This window comes from Macaca mulatta, chromosome 15 (assembly GCF_049350105.2).
Source record: "Macaca mulatta isolate MMU2019108-1 chromosome 15, T2T-MMU8v2.0, whole genome shotgun sequence".
NCBI classification, from domain to species: Eukaryota; Metazoa; Chordata; class Mammalia; order Primates; family Cercopithecidae; genus Macaca; species Macaca mulatta.
Window position 1 is genome coordinate 9748876 of NC_133420.1, and position 15268 is coordinate 9764143.

A 15268-nucleotide genomic window follows, 5' to 3' on the forward strand; every position below is an offset into this window, starting at 1 on the left:
CAGCTCTATTATTGTGGCCCTTTTACAGTGAGAAAACTGAACCACAGAGAGGCTGGGGACGTCGTCTAACATCACACAGCCGGTGCTGTTGGAATTGAGGTTTGAACCCAGACAGCTGGCTTCAGATCTCTTATCTGTTATCATAGATGGCACACCCAAACCTTAGGGCCGCCTCCCAAGCCTTGCCTCCGATACAGGCTCGCCTGAGCTCTGCGAGAGCCATGTATGTGAGGTTTCTTTCCTCTTTAAGAACACAAGTCTTGGAATTGTCCCAGACCCTGGTAGGACCTCTTGAGGACCAAAAACAGGGATTCTTCAAGTCTGCTCCAAGGGCCAGATCTCTGATTTAGCTACTTGGAAGGTAGACGTGGAAGACAGTAATTTTACCAGAACAAAAAGTCAGGATGGCTGGGCTGACTCGGCCAGATGCAGTGGATCATGCCTGTAATCCCAGTACTTTGAGAGGCCGAGGTAGGTGGATCACCTGAGGTCGTGAGTTCGACAGCAGCCTGACCAACAAGTTGAAACTCCGTCTCTACTAAAAATATAAAAATTAGCTGGGCGTGGTTGCAGGTGCCTGTAATCCCAGGTACTTGGGAGGCTGAGGCAGGAGAATTGCTTGAACATGGTTGGTAGAGGTGGCAGTGAGCTAAGATTATGCCACTGCACTCCAGCTTGGGTGACAGAGTGAGACTCCGTCTCAAAAAAAAAAAAAAAAAAAAACAAAAAAAAGAACAATGGGGAAGGGGAATGGCTAGGCTGACTCATAGGGAAGAGGCCCCACAGCAGCCGTAGGACCTTGGCCACTTGGGTGGAAAAGAAGGAAGGAAGAGCTTCACCCATGGCGGTGACCTGGACCGCAGAAACCACACTAAACAGTGCACATCCTGGAGCCTGGCCACCCCATTTGCCTCTCTTCTCCTTGGGTAGAGGGTGTGCGGAGCTTTCTAGCCTGGAGGCTGAGCAGCGCAGCTTCTAACCAGGGTAGGCGTTTGTCTGTCCCTGGGAATGCAGACAGCATTCTCATAAGCAGCCCAAATCCTCCTGAACAGCTTTTTGTAGGGCGGGGCGGGGCAGAGGGTCATTTTGACTCATAGATACATTTTCCACTTTCACTGCTGATAACTGTGTTACAGATTAAAGTTTTGTTTTTGACACTGAAGAGGGCTTAAGAGAGTGAGCTATTATGGCACATCTAAGTCTGCTAAAATAGAACCACGGGGTAGTGTAGGAAAATCTCTTCTAAATTATGGATCATATATGGTGAACGTTAGAAGCCATGTGTACCTAAGTTGAAAAATCAAACCATGTCTTGTATTTGGGTGACCCCGGTAAGTCTGGATGTCACTGCGCCTTGTGTGAACACAGGATGCTGAGGTGTAGGGATCAACAGGCTTTTTCTGGACATCTTCCGCTTCTCTCTTGGAGTAAAGTGGGGCGACAGTAGGAGTGCACAGCTATTGGGCCCCTAAATTTGTCAGCTGTTTTTCCTGTGGGATTCCATTTAATGCAATCTTGGAGGTAAAATTATTTTATTGAAGATGAAGATAGAGGCTTAAAGAAGTTAAGAAAATTGTTCAAGGTCACGTCAATTTTTTATTTTTATTTTTATTTTTATTTTTTTGAGACTCAGTTTTGCTCTTGCCCAGGCTGGAGTGCAATGGCGTGATCTCGGTTCACCACAACCTCTACTTCCCAGGTTCAAGTGGTTCTCCTGCCTCAGTCTCCCGAGTAGCTGGGATGACAGGCATGCACCACCATGCCAGGCTGATTTTGTATTTTTAGTAGGGATGGAGTTTTTCCATGTTGGTTAGGCTGGTCTTGAACTCCCAACCTCGGTTGAACCACCCGACTCAGCCTCCCCAAGTGCTGGGATTATAGGTGTGAGCCACCACGCCTGGCCGAGGCCATGTAATTTCTTAAGTGGAAAGATGAAGTACTTGATGAACCCAGAAGTTTGACGTCAAGGCCCTTGATCTTTCCATAACACGTGGTTCCTTCCCTGGTTGGTGGGAGTGACTGAAGAACTCCAGGAAGCTGTGTTTTGTGGAAAGAGGACCTGAGGGGTGTATGGTCTTTCCAGGCTTGGAATCTGCCATGCTGGGCTTCTGAATTGTATAGCGTGGCCATATAGAGAGAAGCCCCTCATGTAAGACTTGTTTTTTGGGGGAAATAAAGGAAGGCTGCCCACATGAGACAGGCAGAGGCGACTTTCTCAGAACTGCTGTGGCAAGGGAGTTGGCACCATCACTTGCGTGTGGCACAGACTGATATGCAAGTGAATGGCGGATGAGGAGTAGGGAAGCTTCAGGATGGAAAAGAACAGCTCCCAGTGGAGGCTGTTGTGAGGGCTGGAGGCGGCTGTGCAGAAGCGGAGTGTCCTTGGTTGATTAGGGGCATATTTGGCTTTCTCTGAATGATCCTAACTGGAAACAGGGGCCAAAATTAGGGTGGCTGTTAGTTTTGAGTCAAGTCCTGGCCACCTAGGACAGAGTCGTTTCTTAGTTTCTGGGTTGTGGAGAGAGAGCAGTCTGGCTTCCTGTCTGAAGTGTTAGCCTGGCTGGCCTCCTGGCTGTTTACTGTAGATAGGGGATTGGTTTCCTGGGTGGGCAGCTACAGGTTGTGGTCTGAGTTCTGTCTTTCTACATATGATCAGGCATGGTCTGTTTGTATATTCAGTCCCTCATTTTTCTTGTCAGTAAAAATATCAAATGACAAATTGGATACACTGGGAACTTTTTAGATGTCTGTGTCCCCTGGAGGAAGTTTTCACATTCACATTTAATCAGAATGAATATAAACAATTGGGCCATTTATCTTGAAGGTTTAAAATAGGAAATCTTCAACAGTACTACCTCGGCGCCCTTGCCTGTCTGTCCATCGATAGGGAATGTGTTTTCATCCACCGCCGGCTCATCGTCCACCAGTTTGTGGTTGATCCACTTCTCTATACGTTTTGTCTTGTGTGCATCTCATTGTTTGCTAGTGTTAGCTTTCCCCTTCGTCAGTGTGGTTTATTTGTGTAGTATCTGTTGGTAGGAAGTTATTTGTGGAATTTATGAATGGAAGGGACCTTGGAGGTCTGCTAGGTCAGCCCAGTGATTTTCAAGGTAAATGGAAATACAGGGAAATGTTCCAGCTTTTTTGGTGACAAAACCAGGAATAGAAAGCAGTGTTCCTTGTACCACAATGTCATTGAAAGACAGCTCAATGTGGGCCTAAAATGCAGAGTAACTAACTTTCATTTATCTCTGCTTCTGACTCTTGTTATCAGACATTTTAAATTGACCTTAATGTGTTAGCAGAAATATGAAAAGTCCCGACTTGTTTACATATAAGGTACTTTGTCGCCTACTCATTTGGTTGTTTTTTTCAACAGGATTGAAAAGACATTGTTATAAACTGAATGTTTATGTCTCCCCCAGATTCTTGTACTGGAGCCCTAACTGCCAGTGTGATGGTATTAGGGGGTAGGACCTTTGGGAGGTGATTAGGGTTAGATGAGGTCATGAGCATGAGCCCTGGTCTGACAGGATTAGTGCCCTTAGAAGAAGAGAAACCAGGCCAGGTGTGGTGGCTCACACCTGTAATCCCAGCACTTTGGGAAGCCGAAGTGGGCAGATCACGAGGTCAGGAGATTAAGACCATCCTGAAACCGTGTTTCTACTAAAAATACAAAAATTAGTTGGGTGTGGTGGCACGTGCCTGTAATCCCAGCTACTCGGGAGGCTGAGGCAGAGTTGCTTGAACCAGAGGGTTGGAGGTTGCAGTGAGCTGAGATTGTGCCACCGCACTCTAGCCTGGTGACAGAGCAAGACTCTGTCTCAAAAAAAAAAAAAAAAAAAAAAAAAAAAGAAAATAGAGGAGAAAGCAGAGAGCTCCCACTGCCCTGGTGTGAGGAAACAAGAAGAAAGGTGGCTGTCTGCAAGCCAGGAAGAGGTCCCTGTCCGGGAACTGAGTTGGCCAACACTTTGATCTTGGACTTCCAGCCTCCGGAGCTGTGAGAAATAAACTAATGTTTAAACCACATAGCCTATGGTGTTTTTTATGGTATTTGCCTACGGTATTATGGCCATCTGATTTGACTGATACAGAGATGGTTCCAGAATACTGTATCCTGTATCTAAGTTGGTGATGCCATGAAAATAAACGTGGTAGTTCATTCCTTTATATAAAGACAGCGCTGTGAGCCCAGGGCCTTTGCTCGTGTCTTAGTTGTGTCTTGTTTTCTTATAATAGCTTCCTAATTTCTCTTCTCCCCCTCTAATTTATATTATATATCTGGATTAAATCATATAGGGTATGATTTTATACTTTATGTCTATACAAACTTTTAGTGATTTTATTTCATTTTATTTGATTTTTGAGACATGCCCTTGCTCTGTTGCTCAGGCTGGAATGCAGGCGTGCCATGACAGCTCACTGTAACCCTAAATTCCTGGGCTCAAGTGATCCTCCCCCCTCAGCCTCCTGAGTAGCTGGGACTACAGGTGTGCTATCCTGCCTAGCTAATTTTTAAATTTTTTGTAAGGATAGTGTCTTGCCGTGTTGTCCAGAGTGGTTTCAAACTCCTGGCCTCAAGCAGTCCTCTCGCCTCAGCCTCTCAAAGCACCGGATTACAGGCTTGAGCCACCACACCCGGCCAAGTGATTTTTCATTGTTAAGATCAAGGACGGGTTCCCTGGCTTGGCATTCAAGGCTCATGATCAGGTCGTGATATGCAAGTTTGGGTTTCAGTGTTTCCATTCCCGCCATGAGCCTTGCGCTCCAGCTTGTTTCCTAAGCCCTGTTCTGAAGCCCAGCCTGAGAGCTGCACTTAGAATTTGTACCTTCTCATCTCTTCATCGTCTTCGCCTATGTTCTTATCTCCATTTGGGTCATCGTCTTCGCCTCTGTTCTTATCTCCATCTGGGACATCGTCTCCACACTTCTGCCTCTTTAAATCTTCTCCATCCTTCAAGACTTGAAATACTCGCTTCCTTTACTTGATCCCCGCTCTGACATCCAAGCTAGAATTAATCCTTCTTCCTTTGAACTCTGATAGTGCTTAATGTTTTTCATCCTTTAATTATACAGCAGTCCTGTGTGTTAGATATTATTATTCTCCCAGTTTTTCATAGTTACTTTGAAAATATTTGCTATAGTCATATATTTTGAATACGTAATATGAGCGACATTCAAAAGGTCCTGGAGAGTGAAAGGCAGTCCTACTCCCATCACTGCTCTGTGACCACTCTTGCCAGTTTTTGTTTGTTTGTTCTTCCAAGGCAGAGGCTTGCTCTGTCACGAGGCTGGCGTGATCTCGGCTCACTGCAACCTCCGCCTCCCGGGTTCAAGCGATTCTCCTGTGTCAACCTCCTGAGTAGCTGGGACTACAGGTGTGCTCCACCATGCCCAGATAATGTTTGTATTTTGAGTAGAGACGGTGTTTCACCATGTTGACAAGGATGGTCTGGATATCTTGGCCTAGTGATCCACCTGCCTCAGCCTCTCAAAGTGCTGGGATTACACGGGTGAGCCACTGTGCCCAGCCTATGTGTCTTGTTTTTAAAAACACAGATGTTGGCATAAGATAAACACGGTTGTCCACCGGTAAGTATTTAGGTTGTTCCCAACCGTTTGGATTAATCAATGCTGAGTTGTACATAATTCTTGCATATTTGCGTGAATATGTTCATAGGATGCATTGCTAGAAATGGAATTGTGGGATCCAGGGTTCTGCGCATTTTAAATGTTGATGGGTGTTACTGGATTCCCTTCTGTTAGGGCCATACCATTATCTCACTGTCAATGTGTAAGGGCGCCTATTTCTATTTCCTTGCCAACAGTTTCTTCTCAGCTGTTTTCTTTGACATCACACACACACAAATAGCCCCCTTGTTCCATAAAACATGGACATTTTACATTTCTACTTAAAGTGTGCGCACACTGACTGAAGCCCCGTGTTGCAGTGATGTGTGCTGCTAGGATTGTGGCTCTGTTTCGAATTTGCTAGCCAGGCTATGGCTTTCCAGTCAGGTATTTTTTGTTCATGTTGTTGCTGCCATTGGGCTGTGTGAATTTCCCTCCACTGTCCAGCCAGATTTCCTTTCCAGTGGACGGGCTTAGTGTCTCATCCAGCAGCCCTGTTTCCTGGTGACCTGGGCCGAGTGTCTCTTACAGCAGCCCTGTTTCCTGGTGACCTGGGCCGAGTGTCTCATCGGGTAGCCCTGTTTCCTAATGACCTGGACCGAGTGTCTTATCCGGCAGCCCTGTTTCCTGGTGATCTGGGCCGAGTGTCTCATCCGGCAGCTCTGTTTCCTGGTGATCTGGGCTGAATGCCTCCATGAGAAGTTGCACCCATCTTCTCCAGTAGTGCATCTTTTCACAGTAAGCAAAACATTTTTACTGCCCTTTCTAGTGGGACAGGCACTAGCTCTTTTCTGGGCATCAGGAGACCTGGATTTGTTCTGGTTCAAGCCACAGCTGGTGAGTTACCAAAGACAAGTCGCATGTGGTCCCTGGTCCTTTGCTTTATAAGTGGAATCACAGTCCGAGTGGACATCACTGCCCTGGTCTCTATGCGGTGCTGAGTGTTGTGGGGATGATGGCTAAGTGTCAGGGTGCATTTCCACCACTAGGGGATTACAGTCCAGCAAAGACACAGGAGAAAAACTAACAGCCCCGGGCAGGTACCCAGAACCAGAGGAGTTTGAAAGGGTGGTTCCAAGCTCCTTGGTGTGATTGATGTGATCACAATAAACATTTTATCTCTAAGTCTTGGGCCATTGGACCAAGAGAAGAGAGAGCTGGTGTTGAGTTGTAGTGAGAGGCGTGTGGTTTGTGTGCCTGCTGAGCCTGGCTTGGACTCAATTCCATTGAGTCTCATTCCATTTTACCTTCTGTTTCCACCTTTTTCATGCTCCTGCTTGTTTCTCCAGAAAAAATTGCAATAAATTCCTTTCAAAAACTTTACAAAAGCCATAGATGCTTATTGAAAATAGTTCAAATGATATGGAAGGCAGAAAGATAGTGTTTTTCTGTTGTGTGTTTGGATGAATGTGTCTTTGGGGTAGTCACTATTAACACTGGGTGTATTTCCTTCCAGATCTTTTCCAGTGTACCTACAAATATATATATGTACACTTTGTAAAAAACAAAATAGTACCTGATAAACACTGAGTCCCCCTACTCCCACTGCACAGTCTACATGGACATCCTTTCATGGTGATACGATGAGACCTGATCGACTCCTTTTGTTCGCTGGAGTGGCGGGTAATAATAGCTACAGATAACTCACCTTCAGTGGGCATTTACCATGTGACAGTGTCTGTGCTCCAGGCAGGCTACATGAAGTGGGTCTTAAGGCTTTTTACAACAATGCTATGGGTGAACACAGTAATTGTTAACATGTTGCAAATGATAGAATTGCAGTAGAGAGAAGCAAAGCTGCTTGCTCAAACTCATGACAGAATTCCCGAGAGAGAGAGAGAGAGAGAGAACACTTTTAAAACAATTGTTATAGTCAGATGATTTATGATCATTTGAAGAAATAGTGCATTCAGTGAATACATTTCAGGGTCTGGTAGAGTCTGGGAACTGTTCCTGAAAATGCACTGGGCTAGAGATAAGGGAGAGGTCCATTGGCCCTGGGCCCCTAGTGCAAGGAGGGAGGTCCCGGGGAAAGGGGGCATGGAGAGGAGGTCTCTGAACAAACCTTGCAACGTCCATTTCTGCTGAGTCTGGTTTGAGGTGTGGCTCTTGACATGTACACTTTTCAGAGATACTTGGTTTTGATTTTTATCATGGTTCACCTGAGCAGCAATGGTTTCAAACTGCCTGGAGATGTGGTCTGGCAGGCCAGTGCTATGGCCATCCTTCCCGCTCCTGCAGGAGGGGAGTCATCCTGGGACTAGAGGGCTTCACCTGTAATCAGCTATCTCATAATAAGTGGATTTGATGCTGGTTTCGCTAAGTCAGGAAACTTCTCATTTGGAAGGAAAACTGATATTTGTTTTTGGGTTTTGCTGAGGAGCCACAGGGTTTAGAGCAGGGACTGGAAGTTTGTTGACACACACGTGAGCGCACTCAAACATCTTCCATGAAACGTGGAAATAAACACAGTGTTTCAGAGAGGTCCCTGGCTTTGGGATATAAATATTTCTGTAGCAGAATGGCACTGGATGTCTGCTGTATTTTTTTCTCTGCTATTTTGGCAAGATTTATTTGGGTGTGTGTCTCCTGTACAGCAGGTATGACATCAGTTTTTGCCACCAAGTATTTACAGCCCTTGGTGCCTCCTATGTGGGTCACTTTTATGCCGTGGTTTCCTTGGGGAAATTGTAGGTCTCCTACCCAAAGCACATTGCCCATTTCAAGGTGCTCCTGGTTTCTGAACACCTGTGGCAGTGCCTTCCATGTGGGTGAAGCCAGCCGAGAAAGTACCCCTCCCCAGGGGGTGGGGACTGGTGATTGCCTGAGTGAGGAAGCCAGGTATGAGCCCTGGACTAAAACTTGTGACCGACTGCTTTTCCTTCCCCTCCTCTCCCTCCTATTTTTCCACCACCTCAACTTTTTAAAAATTTCTTATTAAAAATTAAGCAATTATTTCTGTTTCCTTTATTCTCTATTCCTTGCTAATCGTATGCAGAGTGAGCCTGGGACAGTGGAAAGGAAAGTTGTACTTAGCTTCAGATGATCCTACCAGTCCCGCATTGAGGGGCTTCCGCCAGGCGGCATTGTCATGTGGCATTGTGGGGGTTCTCCTTTCAGTCCTCAGCGTTAACCAGCAGAGGCAGGTGGTACTTATTCCTGGTTAATGTTGAGAAAATTGAGCTCAAAGTGGCTAAGGGAACTTCCCAAAGTCACATAAGAAGTAGCAGAGTAGAACCAAACACAGATTATCTCTGAATCAGGCAGGTTGTTAGATTCCAAAATGGGCTCTTAGTTTTTGGAGGTCAAATAGCTGAACAAACACAGATATTTCTTTTTTCTTCTTCCTTTTTTTTTTTTTTTTTTCAGCTAGGGTTTTGTTATGCTGCCCAGGCTGGTCAAGGCTCAAGCTGTCCTCCTGCCTTAGCGTTCCAAGTGCTGGGCTTACAGGTTTGTGTCACCACACCCAATCGAACAGACATTTCTTTAAAGAAGACAAACAAATGGCCAAAAAATATGTGAAAAAAATGCTCAGCATCACTTATAATCAGAGAAATGCAAATCAAAACCTCAGTGAGGTATCATCTCACCTGTTAGGATGAGTATTATCAAAAAGACAAAAAGTAACAAGTGCTGGAGAGGATATGGAGACAAAGGAGCTCTTACACACTGTAGGGGGGTATACACTAGAGCAGCTGGCTGGGCGTGGGACACACGCTGACATCCCAGCACTTTGGGAGGCCGAGGCGGGCAGATCACCTGATATCAGGAGTTGGAAACCAGCCTGACCAACATGGTGAAACCCCGTCTCTACTAAAAACACAAAAATTAGCTGGGAGCGGTGGATCATACCTGTAATCCCAGCACTGTTGGGCGGCTGAGGTGGGCGGGTCACTTGAGCCCAGGAGTTCAAGACCAGCCTGGCCAACGTGGTGAAACCCCATCTCTACTAAAAAATACAAAAATTCGCCAGGTGTAGTGGCGGGTGCCCGTAATCCCAGCTACTCAGGAGGCTGAGGCATGAGAACCACTGGAACCCGGGAGGCGGCTGCTACAGCAAGCAAGCCGAGATTGCACCACTGTATTCCAGCCTGGGCCACAGTAAGACTCTGTCTCGAAGAGAAAAAAGAAAAAGAGTAAGAGTAAGTTAGGGCACCCACTATGGCAAACAGTATGGAGGTTCCTCAGAAAACTGCAAATGAAATTACAGTGTGATCCAGCAGTCCCACTACAGTGTAGATACCCAAAGAAAAGGAAATCAGTGTCAGAGGGGCATCCGCACCTCTGTTTCCTCCAGCACTGTTCACCATAGCCAAGATATGGAATCAGCCTCGGTGTCCAACAGCAGATGATGGATAGAGAAAATGTGGTGTTTATACACAATGGAGTACTATTCAGCCATAACACAGGATGAAGTCCTGTTATTCTCAGCAACATGGATGGAACTGGAAGATATTATGAAATAAGCCAGGGACAGGAAGTTACACAGCACATGTTCTCTTATGTGGAAGGCAAAAAAGAGTGGATCTCATTGAAGTTGAAAGTAGACAGAGGATCCTAGAGGGTGAGAAGGGTGGGGGAAGAGGGAGATAGAAATTTGTTAAAGGATACAAAATTATAGCTGGATAGGAATAAGTTCTAGTGTTCTATAACATAGGATGACTATAGTCAACAAGAACATGTAGTTTCAGGCTGGGCGTGGTGGCTCATGCCTGTAATCCTAGCACTTTGGGAGGCTGAGGTGGGTGGATCACCTGAGGTCAGGAGTTTGAGACCAGTCTGGCCAACGTGGTGAAACCCCGTCTCTACTAAAAATACAAAAATTAGCTGGGCATAGTGGTGGGTGCCTGTAATCCCAGCTACCAGGAAGGCCGAGGCAGGAGAATAGCTTGAACCTGGGAAGGAGATGTTGCAGTGAGCTGAGATCACACCACTGCCCTGTAGCCTGGGCAACAGAGGAAGACTTTGTCTCAAAAAAAAAAAAAAAAAAAAGAATATATAGTTCCAGATAATTGGAGGAAGGGTATTGAAAGTTACCAACACAAAGAAATGATAAATGTTTGAGATGGTGGATATGCTAATTATGCTGATCACATACATTACATGTATTATAACATCACTCTGTGTACTCCATACATATGTACAGTACACAATTATGTGTCAATTAAAAAAGCTGAACTTAGATTGGAATGGCTATGAAGTAGCTAGCTTTTTCATATTTTTGATATAGACCCTAGGCATTTATTTTAAGTAAACTACCCTTGGCTTCAGGAAATGTTTAGTATTCGAGTTTTAACCTTGCATTTTATAATATAGAGAAGTAAAACTGTAGGTTTACTTTCGATACGGTCATAGGGATTTGCAGTGATGACTTTTTTATGTAATAAGGGGGAAATATACCTTAATTAATAGGCATACATGCTCATTTTTCTTACTCTTACACATTTTTAGTTGTTGTCCATGCATTGTGATACTTATGTAAACAGTATGCAATATCTTAGGTAGGAATCAGAATTTTAAGGTAAGAATACTTAGAGTTATATATTTTCAAACTTTCAAACTGGACATTTTACATGTCCATTATATAACAGTAATTAAATTTGAAAAAGACAATACCTGTCTTTAATACGGGTGATGCTCTAGGATTTTTTTTTTTTTTTTTTTTTTTTTGGATACAGCGTCTGACTTTCTCCCAGGCTGGAGTGTAGTGGTCCGAACATGGCTTACTGCAGCCTCAGCCTCGTAGGCTCGAGAGATCCTCCCACCTCAGCCTCCCAAGTAGCTGGGACCACAGGTGTACAACACCATGCCCAGCTAATGTTTAAAATGTTTGCAGAGACAGGGCCTCCCTCTGTTGCTCAGGCTGGTCTGGAATCCTGGGTTCAAGTGATTCTCCTGCTTCATCCTCCCAAAGTGCTGTGATTACAGGCATGTGCCACTGCCTGGCCCCATATAAGTGGGATGATGACTTGAGCCTAGGAGTTCCAGACCAGCCTGGGTAACATGGCTCAAGACCCTGTCGCTACAAAAACTAAAAAAATGAACTGGTCTCGGTGGCACCTGCCTGTGGTGCCAGCTACTCCAGGAGACTGAGGCAGGAGGATAACTTGAGCCCAGGAGTCGAGGCTGCAGTGAGTTCTGATCTTGTCATTGCATTCCAGCCTGGGTGACAGAGTGAGACCTTGTCTCTTAAAAAAAGTTACTGACTACCTGATTATTCATACGAAAAAAACCCTGAACTCTGATCTAAACCTCATACCTCGTACAAAAATTAACTCAAAATAGACCATGGATTAAAACGTGAAATACAAAATAAAGATGAAAGGAGGAGATAGAGACTGGGAGAAACTATTTGCAAACCACATGTCTGATAAAGGACTCAAATCTATAATATATAAAGAACTATCCAAATTCAGCAGTGAAACCAAATCATCTAGTTTGAAAATGAATAGCAGACCTGAAGAGACATTTCAGATAACATATAAGCGCATGAAAAGATGTGCAACATCATGAGCCATCAGAAAAATGCACACTAAAGCCACGTCACTATACACCTATCAGAATGTCTAAAATAAAAAGTAGTGACAAGACCAATGCTGGTGAGGACTCAGGGAAACGGGATCACTCACACTTGGCTGGTGGGAATGGAAGATGGTAGGGCCATTCTGGAAAACAGCTTGACACTTTCTTAAAAAGCTAAATGTGCAATTGCTGTAGGAGGCAGCATTCACATTCATGGCCTGCTATCCCAGAGAAATGAGGACTTATGTTCACACAAAAGCCTATATATATCTGTTCATAGCAGCATTATTTATAAAGGCTAGAAACTGGAAACAGCCCGGAGACTGCTCAGCAGGTGAATGGTTAAACAAACTGGTGCACCCAGGCCCCAGATACCACTCTGCAGTAGTTAATGACATCCTTGTTCATCAGTCTTTCAAACTAGAAACCACCATCATGCTTAATCCCCTTTTTTCCATCCTGGGTCTGAGTGGACTTCATTTTGCATTTCTTTCCAATACATTTTCCCTCTGTCCTTTCTGGTTGTGCCTCATGCCTGATTTGAACTGTTGTAAGAGCCACCGAATTGTTTCTCTGTCTCATCATGGAATCCTTTCTACACTTCATGCCCCACATTGCCAATGGAACAATCTTTCCAAAACATGAACAAACTAACTTAAAAGAAATATCCCAGGTAGCCTTCCAAATAAGTATAAGCTTTCTGTGAGAAGTTTGACTTCTTGTCTATAGGGAACCCCAGGACTGTAGAGAGACGGATTTGCTGTCTGCATTTTCAGATCAGGCAGAAATCCCTGGAGGGGCCCATGTGGAATAGTGGCACAAATACCGGTTCTAGAATCAGAAGCCCTCATATCCTGGTTCTAACACTAGCTGGATGTTCTTGGGAAAATTTTGGTTTCAAACCTCAGTATGAGGAAGCATACCCAAGGGATCACACAAGGCTGCTGGGAGAAGCGGATGAGGGGCATGGTGAACATGCTGTGTAATCCGTGAAGCACGTCGTATGTGTGAGAAGTGGAGCTGTGTGGATAACGGTTCTGGAATCATTGTATGAAAACGATGGAAAGCACATTCGTAGTTCTGCCTGATGATAGCACTGGGCACCTGTGTTGTACATGCCTGCAACATGGGTGAGGCCCGGGTCAGTACAGCTCACAGTTTGGTTTTCATGCAGTTAGAAAGGCCCGAGAGGACCCTTCCCCCTCCAGCTGTAGGAAGGAGGCGGCTGTCTCCTGCCTCTATTTGGTGGGATTGTCTGTGGCTCCTTGGGGACAGGAATGCAGGGAGTGGGGGAAGAAAGCCGGCCTGACTGCTAACTAGTCAGCCTTCCCCCAGGAAGGAGTGGAGGGGTCATTTCGTGGTAACTTGCCAAGTCTTTTTTAACCCATCTGCTCTTAGAAATGATCAGCATGACCAAGTAAAAGACCCGTTAGAGACAGATGGGCTGTGTGTCCCGTGCCTTTGTGGCTTTGTGGCCTCAGAGCTGCCAGAACTCGATAGCTTTCTGGGGAATGCTGGGTCAACCAAGGGGCTGAAAATAGTGAGAGGAAGAAAATTCCCCCTCGCTGCTCTGGTCTGGGAGTGATTACTGAGGAGAGCGGCATGGAGGGCCCAGCCGAGGGGTCCCTCTCAAGCACGCCCTCACCGCAGTGGGAATGCGGATCTCAACTTCCCTAGGCCTCCGTGATTTTCGTCTGTCACATACTCACGTCCAGCAGGGATGTCTATGGTGATGAGATGAGGGAGCATCCTAGCACATGTGGCACTTAGTAGACTTGCGGTGAGTGGACGCTGGTGTGAGTGGAACAGGAGACTGGGAGCTGTTCTGTATGGCAAACTATGCCAGGGCATTTTTTTCACCCGGCAATTTGTTTGGTTTGGACTGGAATAAATCTCTGATGTTGGTTTCTTTGCCAATATTATTAGGGAGTGGAGCCTGACTTGTTAACTTAGCCCGATTCATAGTGCTTAGAATCTCAGTGAGTGTGTGTTGAACTGAGTGGAAGTGTGAGAGCATCTTGGACAGTGGTTTGCAAACCTAGCTGCATCTGGATGGTTGTAAAAAAAGCATGCTTGCTTACTCCTGACCAGTTGAAATAGAATCTGCAGGAATGGAGCCTGGGCAGCTCTAGTGCTGTTAAAAACCCCCAGGTGGTTCTGATATACCGTAAAGGTTGAGATCCACTGATCCACAGTGAATTGGAGTCCTGGATCATAGACATGCCTTATGCTTTCACCAGCTTAGAATGGCTCTTGTGCTTTAGAACTGTGAAAAAAAAGTGTTACCCAAACAAATGTGGAAACAGCCTAAATGCCACCTCCTGTTACTACCTGCCATCAAGTATATTTAGCAGTTATTCACTCTGTCCTGATATCTACCCATTCCACCTTTTCTTCATGGAACAATAATTTGACAGTTGGTTATGCAGAACCAGAGTAAGTCTAGTTTGATTGGCAGGAAACGATTTTGGGTATGAAGTACCCTTTAGGCATTTATTGAACTCTTGTTTGTACCACCGCTGTGCTGGACAGTTTATAAATATTACTTCTTTAAACAAGGCCTATGGAGTCAGGCTGCCTGGGTTTTGCTAAGTAGTTGTGTCATTTCGGGTAAGTTTTTAAGCTTATATAAACCTGACTTTCATCTATGAAATGGGATGACAAGGGGTCATTATCATCTCACAGGATCGTGCAAATGTGTGTGTAAAGTGCTTAGTTTCGTGCCTAACACATAATAACTAGTTAGTAAAGTTATTACACCATCGTCGTCATATTTAAATGTAAATATTAAGAGCTAATAAATTTGTAAAAGGTACTATACCTTTACCCCTTGACTACTTTAGTTTTAAGTGGTTGGGTTAATTTATCCCTTAAATATTGGCCTCTTGAATACCTTGAATTTCAATTGAACGTAGCCAGAGGATTTCATAATTGGACCACTGCCTCTGGAAGTTGGAGCTTTGTTTGTTCGTTTGGTTTCACTTCCTACACTAAGCATGTGGCTGTGCACACCTTTATGGTGACTTCTGGTACTGGGGAATCAAAGCTTCATTCGCTTCTTTGGAGGAGATGATCTTACGCTATACGAAGCACTCAGACTTCGTTAACTGTGTAC

At 45.0% G+C, this 15268-nt stretch overlaps 1 protein-coding gene across 1 annotated transcript in view; it reads left to right on the forward strand.

The window, feature by feature from the left end:
• The window catches only part of LOC106996270 (SH3 domain and tetratricopeptide repeat-containing protein 1-like), a 127008-nt gene that overhangs the window by 82667 nt on the left and 29073 nt on the right, over nucleotides 1–15268 (forward strand).